Below are 19331 nucleotides of genomic sequence, written 5' to 3'. Positions count from 1 at the left end.
TGCTAAAGTGGCCCATTAGATGATGATTATATTAGTAGCTGGTTGGATCTTCAGGTCCTGGGAATTCACATCAACAATTTACAGTTCCTGCTGCTTAACTATGGGTAGCCTTCATGAACACCACTTGATCTATAGTGTCCTTAATTTATTCCTGGGAAGTACATTTTTTTTTTTTTAATTATACTGCTGAGAAGAGCAGGAACAAGAAAGCATGTTTGTTTTTATGTGCCCTCAAACCTATTTCTGCTTAAGCTTCTTGATTATTTACTCACTTGCCTTAGCTTGATTTCTTTTATGGGCCTAATCTTGTTTACACCCAAGACCCTGAATGCTTATTTTTCTAGGCCATATTATTAATAATTGTACAAATAGCTGGCATGTGTTTTGAAAGCTCACCTCGTTTTTGTTCAATGGCTCCTGACCTTGGGCACCTTAAATCACCTGGGAAAGTTTAAACTTCCAGCCCATACCCAGACATAAGAAGTTAGAATCCCAGAGTAGAACCCGGGCATCATATCACAGCCATGCATTATCTCATTTAATCTGTCTGATGACGCTGTGAGGCATATATTATTTTCCTTATTTTATAGACAGAAACACTGAGGACGGGATTGAGTCACCCAGCATGAGTGGAGACGCAAACCCAGTCTGTCGGATTCCAGAGACAGTTCTTTCCATACGTATTAGTTATGTGTTGGCACCAGATTGTCTCATTAAAACAAAGCAATTATGTTCTGCAGTATTTATAAAGGTAACTCTTTACTATCACTTCATGAATAGTTTCATAGTCCTGGCCTTTGTACAGGCGTATATTGTGTTCTTTTCTCTTATAATGGGCTCTTCAGGATGTATTAAATTTCCACTGGTTCAGGAGTATTCACCAAACTGGCATTTTATTAACTCAGATTGTCCTGAATGATCCTGGAGGAATGACTTGTTCCGTTTGTAGTACTTAAATCAGTTATTTGGTGGAGAGAGCAGTGTTATCATCCAACAAGTGGGTTTATAGAGTGAGCTGGTGATAGTTGTTCTTTCGAGTGGCTCCCAGGGACGGACATAAACAGTCCCGAGGGCCAGCCTTGTGAGTGTAAACCCACCAGAGAGGAAATGCAGAGAAGAGATGCTAATCGTGCATTCCAGGAAATGCCCAGGGAAGGAAAAGGGCAAGGAAAAAAAAAAGAGAGAAGTAGGGGCTGGGGGCAGCAACAGGGTTAAGGACAGAATGTTCTAGGGACAGAAGGCCTCTGATGTTTGAAGGAGGAAGAGAGACGAAGCTGGGGGTGGAGGGAAGGTTCCGTGAGCCCGCATTCTGTGATGCCATGTTTGGCTTCAGAGAGGAAGATGTGTAAGTAGGTGGGTAGCGGAGAGGTGCACCTGACCTTGGGGATGATGAAGGAGTGATAGGGAGGTAACTGGGTACACAAGTGGGCCAAGGTGAGGGTGAAGGTAGTGGGGACATCATGGGAGATGGTGCTGATAACTTAACAAAGCGGGAGAGATGATCTGGTGAGAGGGGCTGGCTTCAGCCCCAGCCAGAGCAGGAGGACAAGCAGCCCTAGGGAGGAAGGGGATCGGGGAGCTGACGGGCGGGTCGACTCTGCCCTCAGCAGTGCAATAAGGCACGGGGAGGCACAGCACTGAAGGTAATTTGGAAGTGATTATTCTTGTGCTAAACAGTCTTTAGATGATAAGAGGCCCCTAAGGCATTTCATTATAATTCAGATTCCAGAGGTGGTTTCCACACAGGTTTTTTAAGAATTCATCTCATCAAAGCATTAAGGCTCACAAAGCATATTCTCTTTTCTGGAAGACTAGTAAGGTTGGAAGGAAGATTATAGGCAACCTTTCCCTTTTGGAACAGCTTAGCTGAGTGGCTTAACTAACTGACCAGCTTAGTTGGGAGTGTTTGGTGGGTCTGTTAGAAGTCTTTTAAGGGTTTTGCAAATTTGATAGAAGTATAGTTTTTAAAATTTTGTATATCTCTATACCTTTTACTTGTATCTTGAGGTATTATATAATATTATGTTAATATAGATGTTATGTACATATGTATATGTACTCTTAAGTACATAGCTCGATGGATTTGCCCAGACTGCACACAGTTATATAACAATACTGAGATCAAGAACCAGAGCATTACCTGCCCTTCAGAAATGCTCCTCACCCCCTCCACCCCTTCTCCTTCCAGTCTCAAACCCCTCCCAGCAAGGCAATCCTTGACCTCTAACAGCCGAAGTACTAAATTAGTGTGTGCAATCATGTCAGACACAAATTTGAATGCGTCGGGGACCACCAGAGTGTTAGCTTATGTGGCTGGGGTAACTTTGTTTTTGTGCAGATCTTACAATAAGATGGCTTTAGCCGTCTTCTTGAAAATGTGGCATGCATTAGGAGGATTGTGGCTTGGCACAGTCTGGTGACTTCAGATCTGCTCCCTGCTCTCTTGACCTTGCATAAGCTGCCCTCGGTTCCTGTGCTGGCTCGTAGGGGCTGGCTCAGATGTGTTTGCTCAGTGTGTGTGACACATCCATGGGTCTCTGGGAGCCTGGTGTGCTACAGGCAGTTCTGGGGTTTGTCTCAGATCCTTGGTGCCCCTGGGCCTCTGCATTCATTCCAGGGAACACAAGTGATTGTTAGGTTACTTTAGGAACTCTTAATCTTTTTATTATTTTTTTATGTTTTAAATTAAAAAAATTTAATTCTAGTATAATGTACAGTGTTGTATTAGTTTCAGGTGTACAATATAGTGATTCACCAATTCTATACATTATGCACTGCTCACCATGATAAGTGTACTCCTAATCCCCATCACCTGTTTCACCCCTCCCCCCACCTCCCCTCTGGTAACCATCAGTTTGTTCTCTGTAAGTTGAGTCTGTTTTTTTGGTTTCTCTTTCTTTTTTTCTTTGTTCATTTGTTTGTTTCTTAAATTCCACATATGAGTGAAATCATGCGGTAGTTGTCTTTCTCTGCCTGACTTATTTCACTTACCATTATACCCTCTAGATCTGTCCATGTTGTTGCAAATGGCAAGATTTCTTTCTTTTTTATGGCTGAGTAGTAATTCCTGTGTGTGTGTGTGTGTGTGTGTGTGTGTGTGTGTGTGTGTGTATCACTTCTTTATCCCTTCCTCTCTTGGTGGACACTTGGGCTGCTTCCGTAATTGGGCTGTTGTGGAATAATGCAGCAATAAACACAGGGGTCCATGTATCTTTTCAAATTAGTGTTTTCATATTCCTCAGGTAAATATCCAGTAGTGGAATTACTGGATCATATGGTAATTCTATTTTTAATGTTTTGAGGAGTCTCCAGACTGTTTTCCCAGTGGCTGCACCGGTTTGCCTTCCTACCAACAGTGCAGGAGGGAGGAACTCTTCAGTCTTAGGGCAAACATTTCCTGGTGCTCCTGTTTTGAGTTTTGAGCCTGAAGAAGTAGGCTTGTTAGCCTGCAGACTTATTTATTTTTAAATGTTGAAAGACTCACCAACATTTAAAAACTGAGAGATTTCACAACAAAATGTGGATTCCAGTCTTATCTTGAGGTAACAGAATAGGCAGCCTCACCAAGCCCACGTTTATGAACCGTGGCCCATGCTGAGGTTGCTTCTTGGCAGCCCCCTTTGCTTGACCTCACGCCCCTTATTTTATAGAGATTCACCCCTGGTCCTCTTTTCTCCCCGGCTTCTCTAGGCATGTATGTTTAATAAGCCTTCTGAGGTTGCAAAGTGAGGAGTTCAAGAAATGTTACAATTTTTTGGGCACCTGGGTGGCTCAGTTGGTTAAGAGACTGCCATCGGCTCAGGTCATGATCCTGGAGTCCCGGGATCGAGTCCCACATCGGGCTCCCCGCTCGGCGGGGAGTCTGCTTCTCCCTCTGACCCTCTTCCCTCTCGTGCTCTCTCTCTCTCTTTCTCTCTCTCTCAAATAAATAAATAAAATCTGTAAAAAAAAAAAAAAAAGAAATGTTACAACTTTTTGTTAAGTTTGTTTTAGAGTGTTCTCAGTATTGAGCAGCTTAACTATTTTTCAGCAAATATGTATCCAAATCATGGATCACAAGCTTCCAGCCAGAATCAGCAGACGTGGTATGGTATTTTGTTACTTTAAAATTTTTATTAATCTAACTTTTATTGAATAGGTTATACTTTCACATGGTTCAAAGTTTAAAAGGTAGAAGTCACAAACTCCGATGCCTGCAGGGAGGAGCCAGGCAGAGAATAAATAAATGAAGCAGGCTGGTGGCACAGTGATCAAAGGACAGTAGGGGACAGTGGGACCTGTGGAGAAAGGCCCTTTTAGGCATTACAATTTTATTTTATTTTTTAAAAGATTTTATTTATTTATTTGAGAGAGAGAGAGAGAGAGAGAGAGCGAGAGAGAGCAGGAGCAAGGGGGGGGTGAGGGAGAAGCAGGCTCCCTGCCGAACAGGGAGCTGGATTCGGGACTCGATCCCTATGACTTGAGCCAAAGGCAGCCGCTTAACCAACTGAGCCACCCAGGCGCCCCTAGGCATTAAATTTTAAAAACTATGTGCAAATGTTGGTAAGAGTGTGAAAGTGATTGCCTGGGGGTTAGGAATTGGGGATGTGGGATTGACTAGAATGTGCATGAGAGAACTTTCTGGGCTGATGGAAATGTTCTGTATCTTGCTTTAGGTAGTGGCTACATGTGTACTTTGATCAGATAAACTTCCTCACATACATTTAAAAGGCACGAATTACAAATAGCAAAGTGTCCCTCCCACCCTGTTACCTGGCCACCTAATTTCCCTCCTTGAAGTGTATCAATGTCTTCTGTATCCTTCCAGAGATTAATGCAAATGCAAACAAAATGTGTGTGTGTGTGTGCGTGTTGCGTGCATCCCTTCACACAGATGACTTTCCATGTTCACTGTTCTTTCCGTTTTCATTCAAGAACCTATCTTAGAGATTAGATTAATACTTAAGGAGCCTCCTCATATTCTGTTGCATATATTGCACTTCTGGAAGAAGTTTAGACTAATTTGAATCTGGGGATTTGAGGTCAGGGGTGCACTTTCTAGGTCCCCCGAAGCCCTACCATTCCCCATAGCCTCCTCCTGTGCTGCTTTGTGGTGATGGGTGCTCCCTGATGGGTCCTAAAGGCATATAGGCGTTTGCTCTGCAAGTCCAGCCGTTCTGCAGTCCTGACCTAAGTCCTGCTGGTGCTATGAAGGCCTTCCCGAAGTGTATCTCATGGTATTTTTGGAAATTCTGTTGCTCTTGCAGTCACACTTAATTGTCTTGCCACCCCAAGAATTTTCAAGTTCTTTGTGGCTATTTTTTTTTTAATGTTTCTATGGCGCCTAGGAATTTACTTGGTACCTGGTAGATACTCAGTAAATAAGCATTGACCCAATGAGACTAGATGATTTGACCTTTATTAACTCGGAGTTGGTGGGCCTTTTGAATGGTAGTGAAGACGTCAGAGGAGTCCTGCAGGTTTGTCTCTTTATTGTATGATGAGACAGCAGTACATGCTTATGGTCTCCAGAGTGGGGCAGGAGAAAAATAGGAGAAGTTTAACTTATTTTTAAAAATATCTATTTTGTATATAAAAATCGAGATTATGTTTTATAATCGGTCATGTATGGGTTGACCCTGATGCCCTCATTTGATGGGTATGACAGAGGGCTTCGCGTCACATATGGAGCATGAAGTATAGGATGGATCAATGGCAGTGGGTCAGTTCTCTTTGCTGTCTTCCAGAAGCTTGGGGTGGACGGAGGTGTGGGAATACTCTGGTAAGTGGATTTTCAAATTATATATAAAGAAATTTTCTCTAGTAGACCAGTGGCTTAAACTGGTTTTTTCAAGGGCGTGGAGACTTACAGAGCGTAGTTTAACAGTGCAAACAGGTGAGCAGGAATGCTGAGCCCATGCTGGAGTTCCCTGCTGAGCTCTTCAGCCTGGTCACCCGCCCGGCAGACAGTGACAGAATCTCTATGGTCTCCCAGGGCTGCCCACACAAAGTACCCCAAGCTGGCTGAAAGCCACGGAAATGTACTGGCTCACTGTAGAAACTGTTTCCAAAGAAGGTCGTGTCTGGAGGTCCTGGGGGTAAGAACTTCAACATATTTTTTTTGGGGGGGGGGGACGCAGTTCCACCCATAAGAGTATTTTATGTGATGTAGTAAGAAATTGGCCCCTGAATATTGATACTGAATAATGTCATTTATCACATGTTTACATCATTCTTTTAGAATGTGCTTATGTGTGGGGTGCCTGGGTGGCTCAGTTGGTTAAACATCCCACTCATGAACTCAGCTCAGGTCTTGATCTCAGGGTCGTGAGTTCAAGTCCTGTGTTGGGCTCCATGCTGGGCGTGGAGCCTACTTAAAAAAAAATGTGGTTTTGTGTATGATTTGTAAGATTCATAATATTAAAACAGTAGGCTTTGTGTGGGGTTTTAAAAAGCATGTGAGTAGAGGTGTGCTTGGGAATTTTTTTTTTTTTTTAAGATTTTATTTATTTGACAGAGAGAGACACAGTGAGAGAGGGAACACAAGCGGGGGGAGTGGGAGAGGGAGAAGCAGGCTTCCCGCTGAGCAGGGAGCCCGATGTGGGGCTCGATCCCAGGATCCTTGGAACATGACCTGAGCCGAAGGCAGATGCTTAACGACTGAGCCACCCAGGCACCCCTGCTTGGGAATTTTTTTAATGGAGTGTGTGACCTGTCAGTTTGGAGACCACCACCTGGGCTGGAGGCTGGCAAACCCGTGTGTAGATTCCCGTTCTGTGTCCTACTATTGGATGGCCCTCATGGATTCCTTAACCTCTCTAGCTTTAGTTTCTTAATTTGCAGAATGGGTTGTTGGGAAAATTAAGTGCTCTAATCCCCGAAAGGTGCTTAGCACAAAACTTGGCTGACAGGAGACAGTCAGGAAATATTAGCCATCACCGATGTTAATAAATGGGTTTTTGTCGCTTTTCATTTCATCTCAGGGAAATTGATCAGCACAGGGGCCACAGATCACACAAGGAACACAGCAGGATAAATTGTGATTCTATACTAACAGCCTTAAAAACAGTGAGATCGTGTAAAAGGGAGTGAGAGAGTTTACTTTTAGTCCCTCCCGCTTGGTGTGAGCATGTCGATACACCCAAGTGAACGTCCTACTGTGCTTTTCCGGGACCAGTTGGGAGTGGGGCTGCCGAGGGTGACTTGGGGTTGTTCACATGTCCTTTTCTGCCGCTCTCCCCAGGCTGCCCCAGTAAAGCTGCAGGCACGTCAGTGGTTCTCAGCTGGGTAGGGTCACCTGCAGGGGCATCTTTTGTTGTCACTGTCAGAACAGGGGGCACATTACAGACAGCCGATGGGGTCAGGGATTACTCCAAACAGCTGGGGACCTCTACATGTCCCTGTGTAGGATTGCTATAAGGCCTATATTTATTTATTTATAAGCTAAAGTTCTGTTTTAGAATACCTTTGGTCTGTGAGAGACTTTTCTTCCTGTCCCTATAGCCCAGCAAAAGAAGGAGTCATTGTATCATGACAGTAAAGTAGTTTAAAATTCTCACTGAGGGATGCCCCGTGTTCCTTTTTTAAATGGTGTCAGTAATCAAGACTCTTTTTCTCTTAGAGGCCACTGATGCCTCTAGAGAAATCAACCAAGGCTTACGTACCAGCAGAAAAAAAAAATTTTTTTAAAGAACAAATTATTACCAGTGTTTAAAAGCAGAGAATAAAAAGCCCCACTCAGTAGATGTAGCAATGAATAGAATATGTTATTTGGTTTCATATTCTTGTGCTAAACCAGTGGAGGAAAGGGAGAAGACAAGAGGCAGATGAGCACACCAGCGCTGCGGAGAAGCTGGTGAAGGATGGGGAGAGATGGGGGAGTGACAAGGGGGAGGGAGGTTAATAAGAGATGGGGGAACTAGCTTACAGAGTGTTCTTTGCCAAGATTGCTGTTGATCCATACTGTAGGTACATTTCAAAATTGCCACTCATATAAAAATTTATAATCTATTTAAAAATTGGTTCTTTTTTTTTTTTTTTTTTTTTGACAGAAAGAGAGAGAGAGCACAAGCAGGGGAAGCAGCAGGTAGAAGGAGAGGGAGAAGCAGACTTCCCCCTGAGCAGGGAGCCTGATGCGGGGCTCAATTCATGGACCCTGGGATCATGACCTGAGCCGAAGGCAGTTGCTTAACCAACTGAGCCACCCAGGCGCCCCTAAAAATTGGTTCATCTTAAAGGATGCTTTTAGTATGTCTAGAAGAAACTGTGTTAGTAGTCTGGCTTTAAAGTGGAGATGGTCAGAAATCAATCACAGTCTTTGGGCCAGATGGCGCGTGTGAGCTCAGGCTTTAAATATGAACTGTACTTTAAATACCTAAAATTAACAGATGAAGTACAAACGTAGAAAACCAAAAAGTCTCATCAGTCTCGAAAGCAAGATAACCACTCTGTGGACCAGAAGTGGCACAGGGCTGCAAATAGTCAGCAGGGCCAAGGTCAGCTTCTGCCTGGTGGAGGGGCTTGACTGAGCAAATGCAACTGAGCGCTAACGCAGCAGATGCTAACAGCTCAGGGGGAGCACCCAGACAGCGGCTGTCAGCATATAGTAAGGAGGTGATTAACACCTTTCTTTTGAGAAGCTCTGGGAACTGGCCGGAAGGACAAGGATTGGAGTCTTAAAGGTGGTGCTAACACACTGGGTTCCTGGGTCCCATCCTCTTAGAAAGCCTGGCGAAAGGCCTGGAAATCCTTATGTATGTATGTATGTATGTATGTATGTATGTCACAGAGAGAGAGAGAGCGCATAAGCAGAGTGAGTGGGAGGCAAGGGAGAGGGAGAAACAGGCTCCCCACGGAGCAGGGAGCCCGATGCGGGGCTCGATCCCAGGACCCCGGGATCATGACCTGAGCCGAAGGCAGACGCTTAACGACTGAGCCACCCAGGTGCCCCTGGAAACCCATACTTTTTTAAAAGATCTTCAGGAGATTCTGAGAGCACGACCACGCGGAGCAACACTGCGGTGATAGGAAAGTCGGCTTCAGGATAGGAAAGTCGGCTTCAGGATAGCGAGCTTACCAGTTAAATTGGCATAAGGCTGTTCCACTTGTACCCAGGAGCTCTTTGTATTTGAGCCCTTGAATTGATTGCTTTAAAATTATCGTAAAATACGCATAACCGAAAATTGCCGTTTTAATTAAAGTGTGCAATTCGGTGGCGTTAGGAATATTCACAATGCTGTGCAACCATCACTCCCGCCCCCACCCCCGGCAGCCACTAATCTGCTTTCTGTTTCTCTGGGTTTGCTGATTCTAGTTATTTCATGCAAATGGAATCATACAATATGTGTTTTGTGTGTGTGTGTGTGTCTGGCTGCTTTCACTTAGCGTAATGTTTTCAAGGTTCATCTGTGTCGGAGAATGTATGAGTCCTTCATTCGTTTTTATGGCTGAATAATATTGCATTGTATGAGTGTACCACGTTTTGTCTCTGCATTAGTTGATGGATATTTGGGTCGTTTGCACCTATTGACTGTTGTTAATAGCGCTGCTGTGAGCATTCCTGTACAAGTTTTTGTTTGAACACCTGTCTCCAGTTCTTTTGGGTATATTCCGAGGAGTGGAATTACTGGGTCCTATGGTAATTTTGTGTTTAACTTGTTGAGCACCTGCAAAACTTTTTTTTTTTTTTTTTTAAATAGGACTCTCCTGATGGGTGTGAATTGGTATCTCATGGTGGTTTCTCTAATGACTGATGACGTTGAACATCGTTTCCTGTGCTTGTTGGCAATTGTATTGCTTTTAAGTTCAAATGTATTCGGGTGGGTGTTGTTTGCATCATGCAGGGTAGTCCTTTTGTATGTTGTGACCGAAGATGCAGACAGACCCGGGTCCTAGACCTGACTCTCTTGCTGGGCTCGGGGCAAGCTAGAACTCTTTGTGTCTGCCTTCCTGTCGCTGAAGCACTGAGGGGACCCTCCCTACCTTCCTGGCAGGGCTCGGTGAGAGCGCAGGGGTATGTGTGAAGCGTCTAGGAGCAGAGGGAGCTCTTGGTCATCATCGTTTTCACAGATGAGGAGATCTCTTCTTATATCCCTGCTTCTTTCTTATGGGTCTAACAGCAGTCCTCAGTGATTGAAGAGAGACCGCCCGGAGGGACACATTTTAGTTGCTCGTCCACTGTGTGAGGCCCCGGGGAGCCATTTCTGAGTTGCTGGGTCCTTTGGGTCCTTTGTATACCTGCTTGTGTTTTCCTGCTTCAGTCCCCACCTTCTGTTTCCCCTTGCAGGTAAGGCAGCGAATGTATTATGGGCACACTGCCCAGGAAAGCTCACCCTTGGGAAAGTTCCCAACCCTTTCACGGATCCCCTCTTGGGGCCTCCCCATGGGCCTCAGCATCCTTCACCAAGTACAGAGTCTTCCCGTGGCATTACTCCTATGCGGTCCTGATGCGAGCTGACCCTAGAAGCGTTTTTCACGCCCCTATGGTTATAGGGTCTGAGACGTTATCCTTACTGTGTTCTTTTACATATTGTGTAATGCACCCCTAGTTGATAGGCCTGTGTTGGGATGCCATGAGCATAGTTTTCAAGGTGGGAAGCCTAGAATTCTTGTTTGTTGTGTAATTATAAAGACTTTTGTGCATAGCTATTCAAGAATGATAATCTGGAAATGCCCCTTGAAAACTCTTGGGTGCAATTTAAGATCCATCACCCCAGAGAGGTGGTGTGGTGCTGTGGAGAGAGCAAGGGGTTTTGGCAGCAGAGGGATCACCTGGCACAGAGGGGTGGTTATCGGGGACACAATCCTGTAGGCTCAGTTGACCAGTTGGCCATTGCAACGTTTTTTCTTTATTGTGGTAAGATACACAGAACATACAATTTACCATCTTAATAATTTTTAAGTATACTGCTCAGTGGCATTCATTGCAACATTTTAAACATTTCCTTACTCATGGAGTTCAGCTTCCCTCCTCATCATCCCTGGAGGTCACACCTGATGGCGGGGCTCCCCACCTCCCTCCCTTACTACTTGGGGCAGGCAGGCTTGTTCTGTGAGCTGCAGGCTCCCTGCCCCAGGGGGAAATGCAGGCTGGCCTGGGAGGCTTGGCTATTAATAGAGGCTTTCTCAGGATCATTAAATGATTGGGCAGAAGGTATTAACTAGTCTCCAGTTTTGGAGGAGGGGGGAGGATTCTTTTGTTCTCAGAAGCATTATACTGTTTATTAACTTCTCTGAGTATGGGACAGGGAAGAAAAGGATTCAGGTTCTTTTTTGCGATTTTCTCGAAACAAACTCCGGTTAAGGGGTTTGGGAAAAAGTGAAATTGACCATCATGTTTTAAAGTTATTTTAGTACTTCATTCATCTCTCCTTTGGGAAGGGGTTAAAATAAATGTACTGCTTGGGAGATATTCTGACATTTTATTTCCTCCTCCCTTCCTCCTTCATATTTCTCATAATTTTCAAGATTTCCTTTATTTTTTATTTACTATCTTTTAGGAACTTTGAATTTAAGAGAGAGTCAGACAGACATAAGGCTTTATTCTATTATGCGCAGAATTAGTAATTTATCAGTAATCTTCCTAAAGAACAGTACAGAAATGAACATCTTTGTATTGAATTAATCAGGTGACTTAAGAAATGTTCTCAAACACACACAAATATGTTATTATGTAAGCATGTTATTGTTTCAGACACCAAATAATAATTATTGTTTCTGTGAGTATTTCTCAGAAATGTTAGGACTATCTTTTAATTAACACAGGCTTAAATAACTTCCAACCTCCCTAATGAAATAATGGATGTAAGCAATAATCATCTTGACTGTTTAATCATTAGGTGAAAAGTTGATGAAGAGTCTTATAATGGGTAAAGCAGACTGTCACCACCTAAAGCCCCTGATCAAGTTTAGTGTCACTCAACGTGGGATAGCCACGCATCAGTCACCTCCTGAAATGTTGCCATGGGAAGTACAAAAGACCATCTAGAAAATATTCTTGCTAAAAATATTAATCCTGAGTCTAATGAAGGCTCTCGATGGTAATGACCAGTTTATAGAAAATTTGGGGGTTAGAAGAACATGTTAAATGACACCATGAGAATATAGTTAGCCAAATATGGAATATGGTCTGGCTATGGGGACAAATGAGCTTTTTCTTTAACAAGTAAATTGTGAGAGCTTAAAAAAAGAAAAAAGGAGGAGGAAACCCTTGTAGAGTAAGAGAGACGTAGGAGACACATCACCCAAAGCAGTGTGTGTTCTTGATTTGGATCCTAATTTGCAAAAGGCAATTGTACAAAAATATTTGGGGGCCATCAAAGAGAACTGAGTATGGAACGTGTAATTAGATGATATTAGGAATTATTTTTAATTTTGTTGGCTGTGATCATGATTGTGGTTATGGTTTTTTAAAGTGTTTATCAGAGTATTTTATTGGTGAAATGAATAGTCCGTGGGATTTGCTTTACTCTTGTTAAAAAACAAGAAAAAGTGGGGGGTAGAGGAAGTGAACATGGCCAAGAGTTGGTGTGGAAGCTTGGTAACGGGTTCTAGTCTTTCTGTTTTTGTGTATGTCTGAAAATTTCATAATAAAAAGTTTAAAATGCTGAAATTGGTTTAGGGGTGGCATTTAGACACTTTAAAATAGCAAAAACAAATATAGAACTCTGTACACTGGTAAAGCCTCAATTCTGGAAAATTGCCTTTTGGCTTATCTACATATTTGGTCTGGTTAGTTTCTTGGCAAATTAGTATTTACATTAACTTCATGTTATTCCTCATCCTGGAGTCCCACGGAGCCCTCAAACTAAGAGAAGTCATAATTATAGATACTTAGAGAGTTAATGCTATGGATAATTGCTAATCAGTAGGCTCTTCATACCAATAAGCAGGCAGAAGAGGGGGTTTGGGAAAGATTGTCGGTGAATGGAAATAAGGAAGGATGAGAATAATTTGTGTGCTTGACTGAATTGGATTGTAGAAGGGTATGTAAATAGCACTCTGTCTGGTATGATTACTGAAGGTCGCCCCTTCTGATTGCTGCAGAAAACTGGGTTCTCTTGCCTCCCCTTAAATGAACTAGAGTTACAGGAGTTGAACTTTTTTTCTCTCTCTCTCCCTTGATGGGGTCATTTGACTTCAATCATCATCTTTCCTCAGAGAATCACCAAATCTGTCTCCCTAGCCCCAGTGGCTCTTTTGAGTGCTAGAATCACATTTCTACCAACCTGGGGTTGGCTTCCTGCCTTCTGCACCAGCCTCGCCCCCAGCCAGGCTGCCTTGGCTCTGTGCCCCGCACACCAGCTATATTCACATCTCTAGACATCTTTCCTGCCTCAGGCTTTTGCGCGCACCATCTCCTCTGCCTGGAGCAATCTTCCACTCTCTTTTTCTCCTGGCTTCTCATCTTCTAGGTGTTGGCTCAGACACAACCTCCTCAGGGTTGATCTTCCTGATCTTTGCCCATCATTCTGGGTCTCCAGCTTCTTCCTTGTTTCCTTAGCAGCCTTCTGAGTTTGTAACTCCTGTCTCCTCTCCTCCACTGTGAAGTCCCTGAGCAAGCAGGGGACCTTTCTGGCTTGGTAGAGTTCTGAGCAGGAGTGATAAGGACTTACTTAAACTCTTAAGTAGTGGTGATGCGGATGAAGGGATCTGAGAGTTCTCGGAAAGACCCTGACGTGAGAATGAGCGTGAGCTGGCATGGCCTGCTGGTCAGGGGGTTCTTAGGGGCAGATACTCAGGTGGAGTTCTCTGTAGTGGGCAGTTGAATCTGTGACCCAGAATCATCTTGGACTTCTTCTCTCTTGCCCCGTCCATCCCGCCAGCTGCTGAGTTTTGCAGGTTTTACTTTTGTGCATCTCTCTGACTTGTGGCTTCTTTTCCTTTCCTGTGTGATCATGCTCTGTTACTGCTTGCCCCGTCAGCCGTGTACCTGAGCGTGGGATGGATCACTGTTTCCTGCTTCTGTCAAGTTGCTCTTTCTGCAGCGTAGCTGCTAAAAAGGCCCCTTTGCTTGAAATACCCAACGGATCCCCATTGTCTACGGACTTTCTCACGTTCCTCAGCCACCTTTTCTAGTATTCTCTGCAGCTGGTTGGAGCCACTACTGTTCGTTACGCAAACACATCCCACATTGTCCAGACATGGAGCCTTTGTCTATGCGACTGCTTCTAGCTGGAATGGCTCCTCTCTGTCTTTTAAGCCTCCTGCCCCCCTGATAAAATATGAAAGCTTAATTCAGAGCTGAATTAAGGAATTGAGCCTGTAGCATAAGCTCTTTACTGTTTGTTGGAATTAGACCTACCCAGCGAGGCAGTGATGTCTCCCGGTCACTTAGTTATGGGCTTGTGCATTTATGTGGACACGAATGGTGGCTGGGTCCTGTGTTTGGGAGGGAAAGTGCCTCTTCATGCTGAGTCATGGGATGTCATGTGCCAGTCCGGCCCTGAGTGTAACCAGAGACGGAAGATTATCTTGAAGCTGATGGTGTCCTTTTCCCTGTTGTTATGGGGCTGTGTTTTGAACTAAATTATTTTAGAAACAGATGGCTGACTGAGAATTTTTTTGCCTTTGTTCTTAGTGAGTTGGGAGTTTAGTTTGGCTGGTTTTGGTTGCTTGCAGTGCTGACAGCCTTGCCTCGCAGGTTGGTAAAAGAGGATTGCGTTTTATTTAGGAAAGAGGAGAGCAAAGCAAACCAACATCTTCTGGTAAATACTCTGCACCATGCTTTGAATTAAGCCAGCATTTCAATATCTCTATCTGCTCAAATGAGAAAATCGTGCACGAAGCCGATATAGTAGCCCCCCAGCCCCTTACCCATGAGGTATACATTCCAAGGCCCGTTTCCATGGATGCCTGAAAATGTGGATAGTACTGAACCCTATATACACTATGCATACATACCTGTGGTAAAGTTTAATTTAAAAATGAGCAATAGTAAGAGATTAACAACAATAACTGGTAATAGAACAGTTGTAACAATATACTGTAATAAAAGTTACATGAATCTACTCTATCTCAAGATATCTTATTTTGTACGGTACTCAGCCTTCTTGTGTTGATGGGAGATGATGAAATGCCTGCGTGACAAGGTGAAGTGAGGTGAATGACGTAGGCATTGTGATGTCACATTAAGTCTCTGTTGACTTTCTGAGCTTACGTCAGAAGAAGGATCATTTGCTTCTGGACTGCAGAACAGGGCCCATTTCCCTACGGAATGTTCTGGAGCTTTTGGCCCTGTTGTCTCCCTTTCTGACTGGGATTGTATTCTACTGGTGCTGAAGAACTGTGCTTTTTATTAGCTAAAACTGAAACACCCTCCTCTACTGACGTAGTGGCCATTTGTCATTTTGGGAGGCCCCCCCTTTCCCTTTCCGAGAAACCTTTCCTCGTGTAAGGGTCAGAGGACTGCAGCATTGATGAGGCAATGTGGCATGGGATTTAGGCAGGGCCACTGGGGTCCTCCCCGCTGGATTTTGAGTTTTGAGGATGTTTTGCCACGAAGCAGAGGAATGGTGGGTCCATTGGCAGCTGGGCCAGGGGAGACCCGACTTGGTGTCATCAGTGGACACTCTCGGCAGTGGGCTTCTCTGCTGCCCAGTCGCACCTGGCTCTTGTCTGTGTTCTGAAACTGACCTGCCTTGTCCATTCTGCGGACCCTCTGGTAACCTCCCATTGAATTCCCCTCCTGCTTATGTGGTCAGAGCTGTTGCCACCGCAAACAACAGAGAACGCTGAGAAAACCTACAGCATAAGCAGAGGGTCCTATTTCAGGCCTGTACATAGAAAGTCAACACAGGAATGCTCATTTTTCAGGTAGTGCTTTTCAGGAACCCTAAGAGGGAACTGAGACCCAGGAATGTGACCTGAGCTACTCAAACTTGGCAGTGAATTAACTGTGGTAGACCAGGGTAAGGCCCAAGGCCCACAGGCTCTTGTTTCTGGTAATCTCTGCCCCATCCCGGTGCCTCTTGTTTGAATCAGGAATGAAAGATGTCTCCTAGCCTCTTGGGCTGTTGTAACAGAATGCCACAGACTGCGTGGCTTAAACATCAGACGTTTATTTTCTCATAGTTCTGCAGGCCGGAAGTTCAAGATCAAGGTGCTAGCAGTGTTGGTTTCTGGGGAGGCCTCGGTCTGCTTACAGATGGTGCCTTCTTGCTGTGTTCTTATGTGGCCTTTTCTCCATGCCAGTATGCCGAGAGTGAGCTATGGTGTCTCTCCCTCTTCTCAGAAGGACACCGGTTCTGCTGGATCAGGACGGCACCCCTATGATCTCATTTAACCACATCCACCTCTGCAAAGGCCCATCTCCAAATACAGCCTTACTGGGGGTTAGATCTTCAACATATGAATTTTCTTTTGAGGGGGTCACAATTCAGCCCCTACCAGATGTGAAATATAGAAATATGGACATTTTTACAAGATTTTACTTATTTATTTGAGAGAGAGAGAGCACACAAGCAGAGGGAGAGGCAGAGGGAGAGGGAGAAACAGACTCCCCGCTGAGGTGGCAGCCTGACGCGGGGCTCGATCCCAGGACCCCAAGATTATGACCTGAGCTGAAGGCAGACGCTCAACCTTCTGAGTCACCCAGGCGCCCCTAGAAATATGGACATTTTAATGTTGTCTGTGACTTAATAAAAGCTGAGCAACAAAAGATGTCAAAGGAAGATTTCTTTTTTTTCTTTTTAGAGAGGGAGAGAGAGTGGGTTGGGGTGCAGAGGGAAAGGGAGAGAGAGAATCTTAAGCAGGCTCCACACTCAGCACAGAGCCCAACGTGGGGCTCCATCTCATGACCCTGAGATCATAACCTTGAGCCAAAATCAAGAGGCAGACGCTTAACCAACAGAGCCACTCACACGCCCCCAAAGGAGAATCTCTAAAAGAAGTCGTGCATAGTGTTGAGATCTTCAAGTATCGGGACTGTGCAGTCAGGTACTTAACGTTCACCCTGAGAGCTCATAAGTGATTGTTCTTTGGGTAAGTCCCCATGTCCAACTGTAGCCCAAAATGCTGATTTGGGAACAGCAGCTTTTCCTCCCATGGGACATGAAACCTGCTTTCTGGTGCTGGACTGTAGCTCCATGGGAGAGCCTGGCGGTGTTGTTCACGTCTGTAGGCAGCCCTGCTCCCCACTCCATGTCCGTTTCATGCATTCTTCACTGTCTCAGTGCTCTCTGCCCTATGCCAACTCTGACCAGAATTCCCTTATGTTCTCACCAGCATGTCTGTACAACTGACCGGTCTCTGTTCTCCCCTTCTCAGTCTGTCATCTAATTGAGGATCAAAGGCCACTTCCCCTCTGGATGCCATTTCTTCTTCCTTCTCAGCCACTGGGGTTCCTCACTTATCCACTGCATCTTCCATCTCTTCCTCTTTTCTGGATTGTTCCATTGGCGTCACTCTAGTCCAGTACCTTTCAAAGGAAGGTCCCTGTACTTGCATTAGAATTGCCCATGGCCATGCCTAAATCCCATGCCACATTGCCTCATCAACCCTGCAGTCCTCTGTCTGCTTGTCATCTCACATTCCTGGTTCCCCCTGCTTCTCAGATTTCTCCTTACTTTTGTAGGTTTATCTCCAGGCTCATATATCTGTTTGCAAACTTGATATCTCCATGTGGATTTCTCTAAAAAAAAAAAAAAAATCTCAGGCTAGTGCTCTCAAACTTTAATGGGCACATGAATCACCTGGAATCTTGTTGAAAGCAGTTTCTGACCCACTAATGTCTTGATGGGCCAAAGAGGTTGCATTTCTGAAACATCCGTGGTGATGCTGATGGTCTACAGCCCACACTGAGTAGCAGAGTTCTGGAAGGAAAGACCACTCTAATGTAAGCCACCATCATCTCAAGCTTCGACTACTGTGAGCACATTACCAGTCTCTCCACATCTCCTCTTGCCCCCTGGTAACCTGCTCTGTACACTGCAGCAGGAGGGAGTTTTAAAACCATTCTTCTGGTCATGTCATTCTCATGTTTCTAAATGCCTTTGATGGCTTCCCATTGTGTTTATGAAATCGTTATCCTCAACATCATGGCTTCCAAGCCTTGTGTGTTCTGATGCCCTACTTCCCTCTGACTCCGTCTTGGGGGCACTTTTATCTTTCCTTCCTTCTTTCCCAGACACACTGGTCTTCTCTGGGTTCTTCACTGGGCTGCATTCCTAGGTTCTTCCTCCATCTGTCCCACCCACTGGACCTTGTACAGATCCCACATCCTCTGGCCAGATGATACCATGCAGCGAGCTGGCCTGCAAAGTCTTGTCTTCCATCCAAGATGAGATAAGGAACTTAGACCAGAGCACGAATTGACCCCTTGCGGAGCATGCTTTCTGGTTCAGCTGACAGTTAGATTTTTGTATCATGACCTGCTCTCTGAAGAAGCCATGCATTGAGTTACATGCTGGCTCAAGCACCTTTTCTCACTGCAGGCCAGGAATGAAAAGTGCAAACACTTTGAATAACATTGGTCTGGGATACTCTTGTCCATGTTCATACTACATACTACAAACGTGCACATGTACACACACATGTGCACACAGACTTTACACCGCCAGGCACATGTAGCTTTAAATGAGAAAGGCAAAACCTTAAAACTTTTAGAAGACAATATAAGACCATCGTTACGCCTTTTGATGTAGGGAAGGATTTCTTAAATCTCTGTGTTAAGACCAATGCATGTGAACCTCAGACAACCACAGAAAAGGTTGATGAATTTGACCATATTAAAACTGAGAACTACTGTTCATCCAAAGGCCACATAAAGAGAATCAGACAACAAGCTACAAAACTGGGAGAAGCTATAACTGACATTGGATTAGTATCCAGAATATATCAAGAATGCCTTTAAATCAGAAAGAAAAAGACAACCCAATAGCAAAATGGGCAGTAGAATTGAAAAGATATCAGAAGAGGCAACATGAATGGCTAACAGATATGGAGAAGGTGCTCTGTCTATTATAACCAACCGAGCCACCCAGGCGCCTCTTAACCCAACAGTTCTGTTCTCGTGCATGCGCGCACACACACATGCACACATGCACATACATTCTTAAAACACAGGTGCACACACACACAAACATATACAAATACATACATGTGCACATGCATACTCACACATTTATATTTTATATGTACATTTGTGTACCAAAAGATGAGTAAGAAAGTTCATACCAGAAATGTTTGGGGCACCTGGGTGACTCAGTCAGTTAAGCGTCTGACTCTTGGTCTCAGCTCAGGTCTTAGGGTGGTGATTTTAAGCCCCGTGTTGAGCTTCACACACTGGGCATGCAGCCTACTTAAAAAAAAGAAAAAAAGAGGGGCACCTGGGTGGCTCAGTTGGTTAGGCATCT

Source organism: Zalophus californianus, chromosome 12 (assembly GCF_009762305.2).
Source record: "Zalophus californianus isolate mZalCal1 chromosome 12, mZalCal1.pri.v2, whole genome shotgun sequence".
Lineage (NCBI taxonomy): Eukaryota > Metazoa > Chordata > Mammalia > Carnivora > Otariidae > Zalophus > Zalophus californianus.
Note: the sequence above shows the minus strand (reverse complement) of the source record.